Source organism: Gymnoscopelus braueri, assembly GCF_963280865.1.
Source record: "Gymnoscopelus braueri genome assembly, chromosome: 18".
In the NCBI taxonomy this organism is placed as follows: Eukaryota; Metazoa; Chordata; class Actinopteri; order Myctophiformes; family Myctophidae; genus Gymnoscopelus; species Gymnoscopelus braueri.
Window position 1 is genome coordinate 37,772,015 of NC_137618.1, and position 17,671 is coordinate 37,789,685.

A 17,671-nucleotide genomic window follows, 5' to 3' on the forward strand; every position below is an offset into this window, starting at 1 on the left:
TTACTCCAGTTCCCAGCATGCTAAAGGCCCCAAACTTGGTGGGTGTTCTTAGACGGCCAATAGAGATGGCCTGTAATTTGCAGATGCCCCGCCCCCTCTGTGTTTCTATTGGCTGGGGTTTAAACAGCCATAACTCCAGTTCCCAGTATGCTAAATGCTTCAAACTTGGTCAGTGGTCCCACAGACTTCCAATTTCATTAAAAATGACCACTTCCGGGTTTTCCTTCCTATTTCCGATTTGTCGGATTGCCTAGAAACTTCACCCACACACTCTCTGAGGGGTGTGGAGTTCAATGGTGCAACCCGGAAGTGGATCTGTTCACTTCCAGTTTTACCAGGAAGTGGCCGTAGACCCCTACCTCCCGAAGCTCCGTTCCGGTAGCAAATATAACACATCCGGTTTCTGAGCTAGCAAATATAAGGTTTCCGGTTGCCTTCAAAGTAAGAGCATCGCATTTAATGTTTTATGAAAGACATACATGCATTTCGAAAAAGACATTTATACAGTGGTGGAAAGTAACTAAGTACATGTAATCAATTACTGTACTATGCATTTTGAAAAATACACGTATACAGTGGTGGAAAGTAACTAAGTACTACTCCACTACATTTCAGAGGCAGATATTATACTAGTTACTTGTTACTTTGTATATTTTTGATTATAATTACAAGACCACTTCAGCCCTATTTAAACTTTGGAAATTTGAAAATAGCCGATCTACAAGCAAAAGATTTTTATATTTATACAAGACCACTTCAGCCCTATTTAAACTTTGGCAATTTGAAAATAGCCGATCTACAAGCAAATATTTGTATATTTAATTACATTTTGATACCAGTACTTTTACTTAATTACATTTAGAATTCAGGACTAAAGGTCAAACATGAACATCGCAAACTAAGCTGGATGAATGATGATGAGATTACAGCTCTGCGCCTACTGAAAGCTGACTGGGAAGATGAAGACACAGAAAGTGTAGTTGTAAAAGGATTCATTCAACTTATTAAAGTTAGTCCCCTTAAGGTTATATGTTTTAGTGAAGCAGGAGTGAGACTGTGGCACGATGTGATTAAGGACAGCGCTGCATCATGGGATGCCACTGGGGGAATCATTAAGAGTAAACTAACAAAGAAAAGGATTTTGTATTATGAGATTGTAGTAAGTTCATCCACTTCGTCCGCTTCAACTCCTGTAGCATTTATGATCAGTGAACAACACACCCAGACTGCTGTAGAGGAGCTCCTCACGGAATTGAGGTGCAAAGAGAAGGAGATATTTGGTGCCAACACAACACCCATGCAGATTAATAGTGATAGGTCCATAGTGCTTTTGAAAGCCAGTATGCATATCTTCAATGGAGATAGCATGAAAATGTACTTGTTACGCTGCTGGAGAATAGTGAATGGAAAGGCAGATAGCAAAGATTTGAATTTTTGTACCATAAGAGCATGTAAGAGTCATCTGATGAAACAGGCAAGTCACATTTGCAAACAACAGTACAATACTAGAGATTGTAGGTTTAAGTTGGCTATGTTCATCTTCAGCGCTTTAGTTAATGCCAAAACACTGAAACAAGCAGGTAATATAGTATCTGCTGCTTGTATTGTACTTGGTAGCAAAAGGAACTCCAGCGAGGTGGCAGCTAGTCTTGGCCGCATTGAGGATGAAACACAGAAGCTGCCAGGAATTGCAGGAATTATTGATAAAGAGCATGATCGACAAGACAATTCATATGACACTGCGGTTGATGATATATTTGACTTGACTGCTGATGTTTGTGAAGGTACATCTCCCTTCAAAGACTATTTTGAACAACTAAGGGCTACAGCCAATAATACAATTAAAACCAGCAATGACACAGGTGAAAATCAATACCATGGAGAAACTATTTTAAACAAACTGTTCTCAAACTTCCTCCCAACTATTCCAATATGGTCAGATCTACTCTCAGGTGATTTGCAGCGATTCTCTGGAGCCTATGCTGCACAAATAAACCATGGTAAGAAAAGCACAGCTATTAGTGAGGCCATGTTCAAAAACACAAAAGTGTTGCTTTTACGAAATGAGAAACACAGAATTGACGAATGTATACAGCGCATACGCTCACTATACAAGCAGTCAGCCATAGATTTCATTGCCAAAGTAGGCTACAGGATATCACAGGCATCACAGCGTCCACACCCACCACCTGTAGAAGAGTGGAACAAAAAGAGAACTCTGCCGCCACAGCTGAGACGCTCTTATCAAAATAAGCCACAAGCAAATTCAAAGATTTTCTTACAAAATGACAGCTCAGCAAGTGTGCCAGACAAAACAAAGGCACAAAACAGAGGCACAAATGAGGAAATATGCAATAGTATATGCAGGTTTGCAAATAATGAGAGTAATTGTTGGCTAAATGCAACCCTACAATCGATACTGCATCTGCAAGTAGTACAAGATAAATTGAAACAGTTGACACCTACTTATATGGTTGCGATGTCATCAATGCCAGGGAATTTAGCAGCTCTCATCCAAGCGTTTTTTCAAAATCCAGGGCACACATTTGATGCTAAAACAATCCATGGTGTCACTCAAGAATTAGTCAAGAGCATCCCAGCGTTGTCCTTGTCAATGCACAATGACCCACTAGATTTGATACACAAATTATTAATCTGGTTGCATGATTGTAGTGTCCAAACAACTGCTATGGCAAAACATACAGACATCTGTAAAAAATGTGCATCGAAAGTTGAAAGCATTTCATGCGCGCCTACTGTTTTTGCATTACCGCTGACACAGAAATGTGAGTCCCTCAATTCTCTTTTCGAACACACAATCATGGAAGGTGAAGGTCAACAGAGATGTACAGCATATGTGGTTCAGAAATGAAGAGACAAATATGTTGGATTGATGCTCCTGATGTCATTACTCTTTCTGTGTCCCGTGTTGATAATGGTGGGACGGTGCTCCACACGCCTGTAGTCCCATCTGATATAATCGAAATTCCCATTCGTGACAGCAGTAAAATTAAGTATAAGTTGGGCTCAATCATTTGTCATGTAGGCTCAGTGGCCAAAGCCGGACACTTCTGGGCACATTTGCTTTATGACAATGTTGTAATTAGAGCAGATGATACAAATATAAACATCCTTCAACCAGCAAATGCATTGCAATTGGCAAAACCACATGGGTACATTTATTTCTATGTGAAATGTAATGATGCATCACTTAATGCTGTTATCACAATAGAGGACAATTTGGAAGATATTGGCCATGGTGTGGATGTGTTTTTTTGCAATGAAAGACCAAATCACAATATGTGTGAAGCCATACCATTACCAATACTAACATTTCTAAAACAGACATCTGCTTTCCAAAAATGTCACACACGGCTTGCAGCAGCAGCAGCAGCAGCGCAGTCCCCAGCATTGTTTAAAAGAGCGCTTGAGAAACTTGCCAACACTCAGGTGGTGTCATTAGTGTCTCGGCAATTTTCTATGACAGACGTGTACCACATATTAAACAGCTTTGTGAATGACACACTTGGGGCTCCTTTCCTTGGAAATGACCTGCTTTGCCTTAAAAGTCTTGGTCGCTATATTTGTACTCAATGTGGTGACCAGGCCGTACCATCTAGAAAGAACATATCAGAACTCATAGTGCAGCCACTTGAAGTGTCACAAAAAGGCATCTTGGACACAGTTGCCAAAATATGTTCTGCTCAACTTGACCAATGTGAAACATGTAAGCAGGACTTAAGCTTATCAACCTATCAAGTAATTCACAGCCCACAGACTTTACTTCTCCTGCTAAGATCTGGTGCAGAAATTCCCAAAACGTTCACTCTCTCCTGTCTGTACCACCAAAATGATTATGCTGTGTCCAGCATTTGTGCATTTTTTGACAAGTCACCATATGTGTCATTGTACACGTGTAAAGACCAGCAATGGCATATCATGACAAAAGCATCCAATGACACAGCAGGCTATACCTTTGAGCTGATGCTAAAAATACTGACCACAGCTAGTTGCTTTGTCATACGAGAAAACTAATAGTGTGAAACTAATCAACTTTCAGCAGGTCGAACAAAAACATAAATGCACAGACAGATGCAAACACAAGCAGACAAGGGCTAGAAAAGGGAGATCCATTCCAACGGCAGCTGTGGAGAATAACGAGTGGCTGAGTGATAAGATGATCGATGAGTACCATAAGCTCTTGCTTTCGAGTGTTGAAAAAAAAAAAATGCAGTTATTTGTCCCAGCACTTTTGTAAGCCAACAGTTACAGAGTTTTTGGTGTGATGACATCAGTGTCCTCCCAGATGTACCACGAGCATCACGCAATTGGTGGAACTACGAGTTGGTGATATTGCCCGTCAACGCAAATAAGTCCCATTGGGGAGCCATCGCGGTAGATTTCACCAAAAAGACAGTGAATGGTGATGTTATAGTATTAGATGTTGTGATAATGGATTCACTACGTGTGCATGAGCAAGACCTGGTTAAGGCATTTTTTCCACTGCAAAGGTACTTAGCATTACAGTACTTTGCATTGTATGGTAGAGGTATGGGTATTACATTTAGATATGAGTGTTATCACAGTTGTCCCAATTTCATAGAACAAACTGACGGCAGCAGCTGTGGTATTTTCACTTGTTTGTTTTCCAAAGCTGTTCTGTTTGATGTGAGCCTCAACACTTTCAAAAGCCACCGTGAAAAGCGAGATTGTGTTATGCATGAGTTGTCAGGCAAAAAGATATTTATCTGAGTACAAAGTTAAAGCATGTACTGTGATTTACTGTATCTTGGACAAACTACCTAAAAGGCTCTGTTGTGTCTGTTGTAGGAGAACGTCACAAATGGAGGATGCGAGGGACCAGAACTGACATGTTCCCAAGACACCAGGAGGGAACGTCATTTTGGTCTTCATTTTGGTCTTCCTTTTTTTCCTTTAGGTTTTGATTTAATCAAATGTTTTCTTCTTTTTTTCTTTTGTCTTTGTGCTTACTGTGATCATCTAAAAACAAACATTAGAGCACAGGACTATGCAATGTTTGGACTGAGCTGGTTCTGCTTTATATACGTACATCTATCTATTGATCAATTTGTGTGTGTGTGTGTGTGTGTGTACAATGTTTGCACTTTAAGTTTGCTGTGTTGCACTTTTGAGTGATGTTTGCACTTCAGTATATTGCATGTTATACTTTTTTATACATTTGAGTGATGTTTGCACGTTGGTACATTGCATGTTGTACCCGTTTATTATACATTTGAGTGATCTTTGCACTTAGGTACGTTGCACGCAGTACCATTTTATACTTTTGAGTGTGGTTTGCACTTCCTAGAACTTCCACATTTTTACAGTTTTGCATGATGATTGTGTTTGAATAATGTTTGCTGTTATTAACACACACACATATAGTAAATTGATCAAATCTGTGACTACTAAACTACTAAAGTAGCCTCTCAGTCCACCTTAAGACAATTGGCAATGTTTAAAAACAAATATTGGAAAATGTATTTATATATATTCTGTTTTTGATAAATTGTACACTGTTTTATTAGTAAAGAGTAATTAAAAGGTCTTTTTTTAAACTTTCAAAGCCTGTCTGTATTCTTTTATGGTGTGGGGTTGTGTGGCCACTTGTATACACTATTGGGTTAGGGTATGGCCACTTGTATACACTATTGTCTGAAAAGGGCCCTTTTCTGACCCCTGACCTCACTGGACGGCCCGCCACTTTTTTTTACACCTTAGTGCCGCTTAGCGGAGAGTGTGGCTGTGTAGAGGGGGTCTCCCCGAACGCGTGCGTACCTCAGAAGTTCCGGCACTAAGCACCGTCTCCTGTCCAGTGTCCAATTTGTATAAGCTATGCACTGAAAAGGGCCCTTTTCTGACCCTTGACCTCACTGGACGGCCCGCCACTTTTTTTTACACCTTAGTGCCGCTTAGCGGAGAGTGTGGCTGTGTAGAGGGGGTCTCCCCGAACGCGTGCGTACCTCAGAAGTTCCGGCACTAAGCACCGTCTCCTGTCCAGTGTCCAATTTGTATAGGCTATGCACTGAAAAGGGCCCTTTTCTGACCCTTGACCTCACTGGACGGCCCGCCACTTTTTTTTACACCTTAGTGCCGCTTAGCGGAGAGTGTGGCTGTGTATGGGGGGTCTCCCCGAACGCGTGCGTACCTCAGAAGTTCCGGCACTAAGCACCGTCTCCTGTCCAGTGTCCAATTTGTATAGGCTATGCACTGAAAAGGGCCCTTTTCTGACCCTTGACCTCACTGGACGGCCCGCCACTTTTTTTTACACCTTAGTGCCGCTTAGCGGAGAGTGTGGCTGTGTAGAGGGGGTCTCCCCGAACGCGTGCGTACCTCAGAAGTTCCGGCACTAAGCACCGTCTCCTGTCCAGTGTCCAATTTGTATAGGCTATGCACTGAAAAGGGCCCTTTTCTGACCCTTGACCTCACTGGACGGCCCGCCACTTTTTTTTACACCTTAGTGCCGCTTAGCGGAGAGTGTGGCTGTGTAGAGGGGGTCTCCCCGAACGCGTGCGTACCTCAGAAGTTCCGGCACTAAGCACCGTCTCCTGTCCAGTGTCCAATTTGTATAGGCTATGCACTGAAAAGGGCCCTTTTCTGACCCTTGACCTCACTGGACGGCCCGCCACTTTTTTTTACACCTTAGTGCCGCTTAGCGGAGAGTGTGGCTGTGTAGAGGGGGTCTCCCCGAACGCGTGCGTACCTCAGAAGTTCCGGCACTAAGCACCGTCTCCTGTCCAGTGTCCAATTTGTATAGGCTATGCACTGAAAAGGGCCCTTTTCTGACCCTTGACCTCACTGGACGGCCCGCCACTTTTTTTTACACCTTAGTGCCGCTTAGCGGAGAGTGTGGCTGTGTAGAGGGGGTCTCCCCGAACGCGTGCGTACCTCAGAAGTTCCGGCACTAAGCACCGTCTCCTGTCCAGTGTCCAATTTGTATAGGCTATGCACTGAAAAGGGCCCTTTTCTGACCCTTGACCTCACTGGACGGCCCGCCACTTTTTTTTACACCTTAGTGCCGCTTAGCGGAGAGTGTGGCTGTGTAGAGGGGGTCTCCCCGAACGCGTGCGTACCTCAGAAGTTCCGGCACTAAGCACCGTCTCCTGTCCAGTGTCCAATTTGTATAGGCTATGCACTGAAAAGGGCCCTTTTCTGACCCTTGACCTCACTGGACGGCCCGCCACTTTTTTTTACACCTTAGTGCCGCTTAGCGGAGAGTGTGGCTGTGTAGAGGGGGTCTCCCCGAACGCGTGCGTACCTCAGAAGTTCCGGCACTAAGCACCGTCTCCTGTCCAGTGTCCAATTTGTATAGGCTATGCACTGAAAAGGGCCCTTTTCTGACCCTTGACCTCACTGGACGGCCCGCCACTTTTTTTTACACCTTAGTGCCGCTTAGCGGAGAGTGTGGCTGTGTAGAGGGGGTCTCCCCGAACGCGTGCGTACCTCAGAAGTTCCGGCACTAAGCACCGTCTCCTGTCCAGTGTCCAATTTGTATAGGCTATGCACTGAAAAGGGCCCTTTTCTGACCCTTGACCTCACTGGACGGCCCGCCACTTTTTTTTACACCTTAGTGCCGCTTAGCGGAGAGTGTGGCTGTGTAGAGGGGGTCTCCCCGAACGCGTGCGTACCTCAGAAGTTCCGGCACTAAGCACCGTCTCCTGTCCAGTGTCCAATTTGTATAGGCTATGCACTGAAAAGGGCCCTTTTCTGACCCTTGACCTCACTGGACGGCCCGCCACTTTTTTTTACACCTTAGTGCCGCTTAGCGGAGAGTGTGGCTGTGTATGGGGGGTCTCCCCGAACGCGTGCGTACCTCAGAAGTTCCGGCACTAAGCACCGTCTCCTGTCCAGTGTCCAATTTGTATAGGCTATGCACTGAAAAGGGCCCTTTTCTGACCCTTGACCTCACTGGACGGCCCGCCACTTTTTTTTACACCTTAGTGCCGCTTAGCGGAGAGTGTGGCTGTGTAGAGGGGGTCTCCCCGAACGCGTGCGTACCTCAGAAGTTCCGGCACTAAGCACCGTCTCCTGTCCAGTGTCCAATTTGTATAGGCTATGCACTGAAAAGGGCCCTTTTCTGACCCTTGACCTCACTGGACGGCCCGCCACTTTTTTTTACACCTTAGTGCCGCTTAGCGGAGAGTGTGGCTGTGTAGAGGGGGTCTCCCCGAACGCGTGCGTACCTCAGAAGTTCCGGCACTAAGCACCGTCTCCTGTCCAGTGTCCAATTTGTATAGGCTATGCACTGAAAAGGGCCCTTTTCTGACCCTTGACCTCACTGGACGGCCCGCCACTTTTTTTTACACCTTAGTGCCGCTTAGCGGAGAGTGTGGCTGTGTAGAGGGGGTCTCCCCGAACGCGTGCGTACCTCAGAAGTTCCGGCACTAAGCACCGTCTCCTGTCCAGTGTCCAATTTGTATAGGCTATGCACTGAAAAGGGCCCTTTTCTGACCCTTGACCTCACTGGACGGCCCGCCACTTTTTTTTACACCTTAGTGCCGCTTAGCGGAGAGTGTGGCTGTGTAGAGGGGGTCTCCCCGAACGCGTGCGTACCTCAGAAGTTCCGGCACTAAGCACCGTCTCCTGTCCAGTGTCCAATTTGTATAGGCTATGCACTGAAAAGGGCCCTTTTCTGACCCTTGACCTCACTGGACGGCCCGCCACTTTTTTTTACACCTTAGTGCCGCTTAGCGGAGAGTGTGGCTGTGTAGAGGGGGTCTCCCCGAACGCGTGCGTACCTCAGAAGTTCCGGCACTAAGCACCGTCTCCTGTCCAGTGTCCAATTTGTATAGGCTATGCACTGAAAAGGGCCCTTTTCTGACCCTTGACCTCACTGGACGGCCCGCCACTTTTTTTTTACACCTTAGTGCCGCTTAGCGGAGAGTGTGGCTGTGTAGAGGGGGTCTCCCCGAACGCGTGCGTACCTCAGAAGTTCCGGCACTAAGCACCGTCTCCTGTCCAGTGTCCAATTTGTATAGGCTATGCACTGAAAAGGGCCCTTTTCTGACCCTTGACCTCACTGGACGGCCCGCCACTTTTTTTTACACCTTAGTGCCGCTTAGCGGAGAGTGTGGCTGTGTAGAGGGGGTCTCCCCGAACGCGTGCGTACCTCAGAAGTTCCGGCACTAAGCACCGTCTCCTGTCCAGTGTCCAATTTGTATAGGCTATGCACTCCTTTGAACAGCATCTATCAATTTAGATAAATAATTAATGTTTTAAATCCGTTTTTGTTACACAGAAACATAATATGTGATATATAGCTTCGTTTAAATGCTTAATTTATAGTTTTAATGTGCAAATGAACCGTTTTTCAATGGTTTTCAATGGTTTCTTTTTACTCTAGAGGGTACTCTTATTCTGAAGAGATCGTCCACCGGAAGTCTTATATTTGCTCCGTTATATTTGCTGACTGAACACTGCTACCTCCCGAACACAAAGTCGCACAGGTATGACAGTGGACTTGGGTGCTGCAAGTGCATCGCTGCTCGGCAGCAGTGTTATAGCAGTGTTTAACACTTCAAATGGCCATACTTTGTTGACTATTGCTCTTATCAGCGCAACATAGGACTAGGTTTGAAGGCCTAGCATAGCGGCCTGAAAATCTAGTTTATGAAATGTGCATAACATAACATTTTATGCAACGACTCCGTAGGCCTACTGGTTTAACGTACAGGCTGGAAATGTGCCTTATTTTATTGATTAAACATAGACTATTAAATGTAAAATATTAGTGTTATGTCTCGATTAATTGACACAGGACCTCAATGGGGAAAAGAACTGCACTTTTTGGGGTTATCCTTTTAAATCTGTACCACTGTACCTTTTTTGCAAACTGTTAAATATTCAATCAATCAATCAAAAGTTGGATCAAAGAGAAAACACGTTTACATAGCCAAAAGCAAGTGCAAAAAACATAATAAAACAATTTAAGAAAAGAAAATGGGGAAAGAATGTAGGCTACAGTTGGAGGGGGTAGCCTACTACAGCATTGTGTAAACAGACCTAGTCACATTGCAACATGGAAAAACTGGCACAATGAACTGACCAATGGTATCTTTTGTAAAAGATATGTGAAATAGAATAGCCAGTGGGTCTACAACTTCTTGATCAATATAAAAATAAGTAGTGTTATAATAGCCTACCTAGAGTTCAGACCAGACCGAATTTCAGCGGGAGCTTATTGGAAACGCAAAGTCCCAGTGGACTAATTGCCATGGTACCCCACATCAGCATGACGGCGCCTCAGAGCCAACGAGAGATTATAGGGGTGTCATTTCTGTGAAGACTGTGAACATTACACCGTCTTTCACAGCCAGGCGTACAGTGTGACTTATTGATAAGGCATGTTTTGTGTGCTCTCGTTTCCAGACTTATTCCGACAGCCCTCCGAGCTCTCCTGGGTGTCCATCCAATACGCACTTCCTTTCTATTGAATGCACATTCTCCCCTGCGCACCCCCATCCCAGCGCGTTGAAACCGTCCACCTCGCACACAGAGCGCAGACTGTTTGTTGGCTGCAGGTCGCTGTGAGCGAGACGTCGGCTGAGGATACAACACTATAGTTGAAGTAGATCATCTCTACCAAGAAAGAGACCGCGTGTTTCGACAGTTTTTTCCCCCTCCTACGTCAACTTGCGGAATAGAAACATCTTCCAAGGTAAAGGAAAAATACTTTTCTCTAACAGTGGAGTGATCAATAACTTGCACTTTTGTGGTGTGTTAAGTGTTGCGCACCAGGTTTGTTTTTTTCGATACTTGAAATTTACCTCTTGGTGGTAAATGGTTGAAATCTTCCATGGGTAGACTGATGGCCAGTGATGGGCTAACTGGAATAGGACCTAAAATAATTAAGGGTGGATGTATTAACAATGTAATAGCCTATTAAAATTTGGAATTGATTAGTTAAATTTTGATTTAAAAAAGAAAGAAAAAGAAAAGAATGGGAGGGGGTGATATTTTCGCCTTATTCAGCCATGCTATAGGTCCTTTTTGCCTTTTTTTGACGTTTTTCATTCCGAAATGTCAATGCGCCATCCATCAATGCCCCCTTGTCTGCTTTAATTACGGGCGGCATGCGTATTTATAGGCTGTTTGTTATAGTATTTTTGTTGAGAGCAGTTTGCAGTTCCTTCCTGACGCCCCATAGCTTGACTTTCTACTCACGTTCCATCCCGGGATCAGAGGCATCTTGTGGGCTGCAGTAGCTGCCATGCAGTGCCTTATTCCTTCCACATTACCACCAAAAAACTTACTTTTGTCCTGCGTGCCTGACTACAGTGGTGTGAAGTAACTAAGTACATGTACTCATGGACTGTACTTAAATACAGTTTTGAGGTATTTTTACTTTACTGGAGTATTTCCAATTTTCAATACTTCTACTTCTACTCCACTACATCTCAGAGGAAAATATTGTACTTTTACTCCACTACAATTATTTGAAAACGTTTAGTTAATAGTTACTTTGTAGATTTTGATTATTATTACAAAACATACATTAACCACTTCAGCCCTACAGTATATACATTTCAGCAATTTGAAAATGCCATTGTGAGCTTGTAGATCTGCTATTTTCAAAAGATTTGTGTACAAATTTGAAAACTTGTGAAACGGGACATTCTGCACAATGAGTAGGCTGCTTTCTACTTTTGGTCCTTTAAGTACATTTTGATACCAATACTTTTGTAGGCTACTTTTACTCAAGTCAATTTTGAATATCGGACTTTTGCTTTTTTAACAGAGTATTTCTATATTGCGGTATTGATACGTTTTCTTCTTATGGTGTCCTCCTGGTAGAGATCAAAACTGGATGTTATGATTATGAATATGATACGCTACATGAAAATGATGTGCACAATTAGTCGGGATTGAGACGTTGCCATGATGCTGGTGTTCTGCACACATGAATAGAAGATTCTATTGTAACCGTTTGTAAGCTATCCATTTATTGTAGTCTGATAGGAAAAGGCAGGTTGTCCGAGTAATGATGGCTATTCGTAATGACCAGATTGCAATGGTTTAAAAAAAAAAAGCCCATCTCCCTCTCGCACAACAGGCAGACATTGCGCACATAATTCCCCTCGTTATCTCTTATTATTGTATTATTCTGCTAAAGATTTGATAAATTAATTGAAATACAACAACAAATCACCTGGGAAAGACATTCTTTATAAGTGTGCCTTTTGGATAAATCACCCCCCCCCCCCCTCAGTTTATATCGGAATTAGCCTAGTCAACATACTTTTATCCAGACTAAAGGCCACAGATATAGAATCTATTTGAATAGAAAACAACCTATTATTATAATATGAATAATAACAGACATTCAAGTTGAACATTCCCAAATGTTGGCGAGATAGGCTTTATCGTTAGAGAACGACAGAGGGCAGTGTTGAGCAGCATTGGACAGCTGTGATAACACCTTGACAGGTGAGGGGTTGAGCATCATATGAGGCTCACTTTCAGCTATACACTCCGTTAATGAATACGTACTAGACCTAATTAATTGTTGATTGGCACAACAATTAGTTACTTGGCAATGTTTGCTTCCCATTAGATTCATTCAAAAAAAAGAAGAAACAGGATTCATGCTTGTTTTCTCTTGCTTGTTTTACTATATTGTATGCTGTTTCAAGCGCTGTTTAGCATACAGGTGGGTGGTTTGTGCATGGTAACAGGACATTGTCCGTTGAACTTCACTATTTGGTCCCTATACCTCCATTATAATTGATTTGTTTTTGAAATTGTTCACTTATTATAAGTCTTACAAGTGTCAAAGTTCATGAAATAACTTAAATTAACTTAAATCGAAAGCAAAGTATGTGCCGGCCTGCAGTATTACTCATTTTGGCCATGCTTTTTCATCTGCACGCCATTTCATTGAGATTTTATGACTCACTGTGCTCTGCTACAGTACTTCAATGGAAGACAAATTAAAATATGTGAACTCTAAATAACTCTTAAACCAAATACAACCATGAAAGACAGATTCACATTGTCGGCGCAAGTGTGAAATGAAGTACCGTACATTTGTTTGCGAAGCTGTTTTCCGTTTTTTTAAACATCACAAGGAAAGTAGAAATTAAGTTTGAAACTAATAGCTTTAATCTTTAACTGAATTAGGATTACAGACGTGAAACAGACATTTAACAGTGGTTTTCATATCGTTTTTTTTGCTTATCCTCTTAATTCATCTATAAGTTTACTAATTAAACATGACAGTTGTCACAAAATGAGTCTTAAAACCAAATCAAATCCACTTTCATATCCAGCCCAATCCATTCAGTCTAATGTGTGACACACATCTCTGTGATGAGAAAGGAAAGTTGCCATGCACATCTTGTTTATGAGGCAACCGGGTGTTTATGTGTCCGTGGGCATGTTCAGTCGATTCTATAAACCCCCCCCCCCCTTTGATATTCACACATCCATAACGGTTGTGCAGCCTCCGCATGCTTGTCTTACGCATGATTAACGCTTTTGTTAATTCAAGAGCGTTTCTTTCCGTCTATTCAAATGGAAAACAGGTTTTCACCTTTGACGAACTTATGAGGGCCCTTGACAGGTCCTGGTGGGGAAGCACACCCAACTGAGCAAAACAGTTCAGCAGAGACAAAAACACAAAGTCAGACCCTCCTCATCCTCGCTCCTTCACCTACCCACCAACACCACCACCAACAACACCACCCACCTCCCCCCTCTCTCTCCTCTCCACCTGTCTCTCTTTCTCTCTCTCTCTCTCTCTCTCTCTCTCTGTGTCTGACTCTGTCTTTCTTGCTCTCTCTCTCTCTCTCTGTCTCTCTCTCTCTGATGTCCCATAGCAGCAGGGTCCAGGACATGTTTGTGTGTGTGTCTCTGTGCATGGGGGCCCCGTGTCAAAATGGCATCTGACATCAGCGTGAATTATATCTCGTCATTAACCCATTAAGACCTGAAGCCGATTCTAGGAATGTCTTCTAAATCCCAACAGTATTCTGAAAAACGTCTATATCAGTGGTTTTCAAACTTTTTCATGTCAAGGACCCTCAAAATGATATGTATTTGACCGCGGACCCCCGTCTCAAAATATTTTGTTCCAGGGACCCCCCAGAAGCAAAGATTTGAGTTAAAAATGTTCGCTTTAAAATAATATATATTCAAAGATTTGCACACATGTTCACGATTTTTCATAAATAGCAGATCTACAAGCTCATAGCGCGGCACTCGGTGCTGCGCTATGAGCTTGTATATCTGCTATTTTTGAATAGCCAAACTGTAAAATAATGTTTTTTTTGCTCAAATCAAAAAGTGACACAGAAGCGTTCCGGGTCTTAACGGGCTAACAAGTGTGATAGGTGTTGAATAATGAGGCGACGGTTCCCTTCATCAAATTTTTAATGATGCATATTTAGGCGGTGCCATATGAATTATTTCTGCTGTCGGGGGCATCAATTGAGAGGGGGACAACGGATATGAAAGATTAATGTCTGGCCGGGGAACCAGATCTGACTGCTACCGCGCTACGCAGCCACTGTCCTTCAGATATTATCTTCCAGGGGGGAGAGAAGGAAACCATGTATCTCTGACCTTCACGGGCGTACTGTGGCCTACGTGTGTGTCTGCAGGCATGATGTACAACAGTGTGTACATGTGTGCGTTGATGTAGCATGGATGTATGTTTCAGCAGAGGTCTTCAACAGGGGGTCCAGGACCCCTAGGGGGTCCTCAGAGTTACTAAAGGGGGGCAGTTTTTTTTTACACTAACCACTTGAACCCTAGCATATTCTGAGGGGAACATTAGCCGAAAATAGCAGCTCTACTGAGCACACAACGCTTGTAGATCGCCTATTTTCCGGCAAAGAGGTTTGTTGTGGAGGGGAAAAAAGAGCAGACCAAGTACCAAGCCAACGGTCAAGTTTACAAAGTATTGAGGGTTTAAGTTGTTAAATGTCTGGGGAAAAAAACACACATTTAACATGAATACAATATGTAGTGGGGGGGTCCCTTCTTCATCCCTCTCTCAGCTAGGGGGTCCTTGGTCTGAAAAACGTTGAGGACCCCTGTGTTACAGGATAACAGAAACATACACATAGTAGGCTAGAGATGGTCTTATAGAACCAGTGAGTGGTTACATATTCTGTGTGATGTTCTTCACACTTTAGATAGATACCTGCAGCCAACATACTGTACAAACCACACTGCGAATTCGGAGTGTTTAATTGAACTCTGAAAATATACTTCATCGTCAACCCAAAAACAATCAGGCTTGCCCATTGCTTTTTGTAGATACATAAATGCTCTTCTTCCTCTCGTTGGACATGGAAATAAGAAGAGTATGTCAGAGATGATCTGGTAGTCATCTCTAGCAATGTCCAGCAAAAACAGCACATCTTTGGGTGACCATAGTGGAACTTGGTGGTATCTCTTTTAGTTAGATGGTCTTTCGAAGGACATTTTTTTGCCCTCGCATTAGCAGCCTTGTCTAGGTGTCGTCGAGACACTTCTCACTCAAGTTCCCCTTCATTGTCCATGTTTCAGAAACATGTTGTAGGATGCTTTCAATACAGGCTCTAAAAAAGGGAGATGTTTGGTAGCGTTGAAGACTCCTGACTGCCAAATGTTATGTAGCTTGGTGCAGGCTGTCCAGACGTGGCCCTTCCTGATGAGAAAGTCCTTTCTATTTCCTGCCACATACTGAAAAAGTACTCTACCTCTTTGATGATGGATCCTATTTGAGAGTGTGCAAATGGAACCAAATGGACCCGTAAGGATGCAATTAACACTGAGAGTCGTGGACGGTAGCTCAGTGTTGCTCAAGCCACAATTGGAAAGTTTAGGGTAAAATAGTGCAGGGAAATGGCTAACGGCAATAATTCGTTTTCTTCCATTTACCAAGCGAATTGTGGGGACTGGGAGAGAGTGAAAACAGTGCAAAAAATAACATGTGATTGATTGATTGATTGATGCTTCCCTGCGTCATTGGAGCACTGAAAAGGTTTAGGTCATTTCGACTTTGATTTGTAGTGTGTCATGCTGCAAAGTGTCGGGCGTCAATTTATAGCTTCCAGCTTCCATCGAAAATGACGTGCAGCCTGTCGCTTCATCGCCGCCAGTGTGAATGCAGCATCAGAACTTTACTCTGCACTGCTGCCAAAGTCAAGTCCAGGCAAACTATTAACACTCAAGGGCAACTGAGGTTTGTTTTGTTCTTTATCCAAATATAACATCTATCACTAACCAAAATAATTAGTCGGTCGGGATCATAAACTGAAAAAATAAAGAATGAATATGGTGTTTTTCCTGCACTCTTCTGGTGTTTATTCCCTGCCATACTTAATGAATGAATTTCTGCATTCCGACGAGTTTGGCCACTTTATAAAGTGGTGCGGGGCATGATTCACATGGTAATTAGGCCCAGCACAACACAGATAAACAAAACTAGCCACATGCATTTTTAAGAGAAAATGTACCGTGTGTGTGTGTGTGTGTGTGTGTGTGTGTGTGTGTGTGTGTGTGTGTGTGTGTGTGTGTGTGTGTGTGTGTGTGTGTGTGTGTGTGTGTGTGTGTGTGTGTGTGTGTGTGTGTGTGTGTGTGCACGTGCACGCAAGTTGTGGGAGGGAATGAGAGTAAATGAAAGAGAAGAAAGGTTCCCCTTTAAACTGGTGCTTGATATTCAAAACACAACGGGCACAGCGTGAGTTTATTTGTTGCTGTCAGTTGTGTAAATACTATTGCCATGTTTAAAATACTAGCTGGAGGCACAGTGACTTGTGGTGGCGCCCGTGCCTCCCTAAACTCACCATGGTGCTTGTATCCAGACAATCTGGGAACCCATCGCCAACTGAAAATGAAAAACAGCGCCCTCTGCTGTTTGTTCTATGTCTGTTGGCTCTGGGCGGAAGAAAACGTAGCACCAGAGCACAAGGAAACCGGTGTTTGTGTATGCCTTCAGCGCATCACTTCCGGTTGGTGCGACTATGTTTTCATTCCCACTAACAATATTTCTACACGGAACACTAACACCACTTCTCCCAGAGAACATGGATCGTTTTGGTTATAAGCCCACTTATTTCTATGATGAAAGAGTAAGTTAAAATGTGAATATCTTTCCGTGGTTTTGTCTGCTCCGCGGACGCTATTGTTAAATTAGTTTCGGTTTGTTTCGAGGGGGGAAGGATCAATGGACACGTGAATCCCGCCCACTACATTTGATTGGGTAAAGCGCGGCCTGCTTCCTGATCTGAAGGCACGCCCACGCCCACACAGTGTGTACACGTTATGACGAACCTTCACGACAGATTCCAACGCAGAGCAGAATCTGTTCTTGAGAGATTAGTATCCAGAGAACAGAGCCCTTTTTCTCCCAGAGTCACCTGAATTTGATTATACTGTCCTCCTCCGAGCACTGACATAAATGGTGGTATTTTCAACTCTCTGAAGTCCTTCTACAGTAAAGCCCTTCATCTGAATACAGCATGTGCTCTTTGTTTCACAGGCACCAGTGGCCTGGTTTTTGGACGTTGTTGTACGAAAGTGCTGCTCGCTGTGAAAAATATATATATTTTAGTAGAAAATCTGTTTTTGGTGAGCAATGCTTTCATACAACAAAGTTATGAACCAGGCTTTATACTGTATGTAGTGGCTATTTTGTCAACAACAATAAAAACTCAAAAGG

At 43.4% G+C, this 17,671-nt stretch overlaps 2 protein-coding genes across 3 annotated transcripts in view; one reads left to right on the forward strand and one right to left on the reverse strand.

Annotated features, from left to right (window-relative positions):
• Positions 1-17,671, reverse strand: part of pdia5 (protein disulfide isomerase family A, member 5) — a gene marked incomplete at its 5' end in the record, with an annotated part of 112,361 nt that overhangs the window by 77,220 nt on the left and 17,470 nt on the right. The window lies entirely within an intron of this gene.
• Positions 10,499-17,671, forward strand: part of sema5ba (sema domain, seven thrombospondin repeats (type 1 and type 1-like), transmembrane domain (TM) and short cytoplasmic domain, (semaphorin) 5Ba) — a 227,406-nt gene continuing 220,233 nt past the window's right edge. For both annotated transcript variants that reach the window (XM_080456598.1, XM_080456599.1), the window contains exon 1: positions 10,499-10,678. The gene's annotated coding sequence lies outside the window, so the exon portion shown is untranslated. The remainder of the gene's footprint in view (positions 10,679-17,671) is intronic.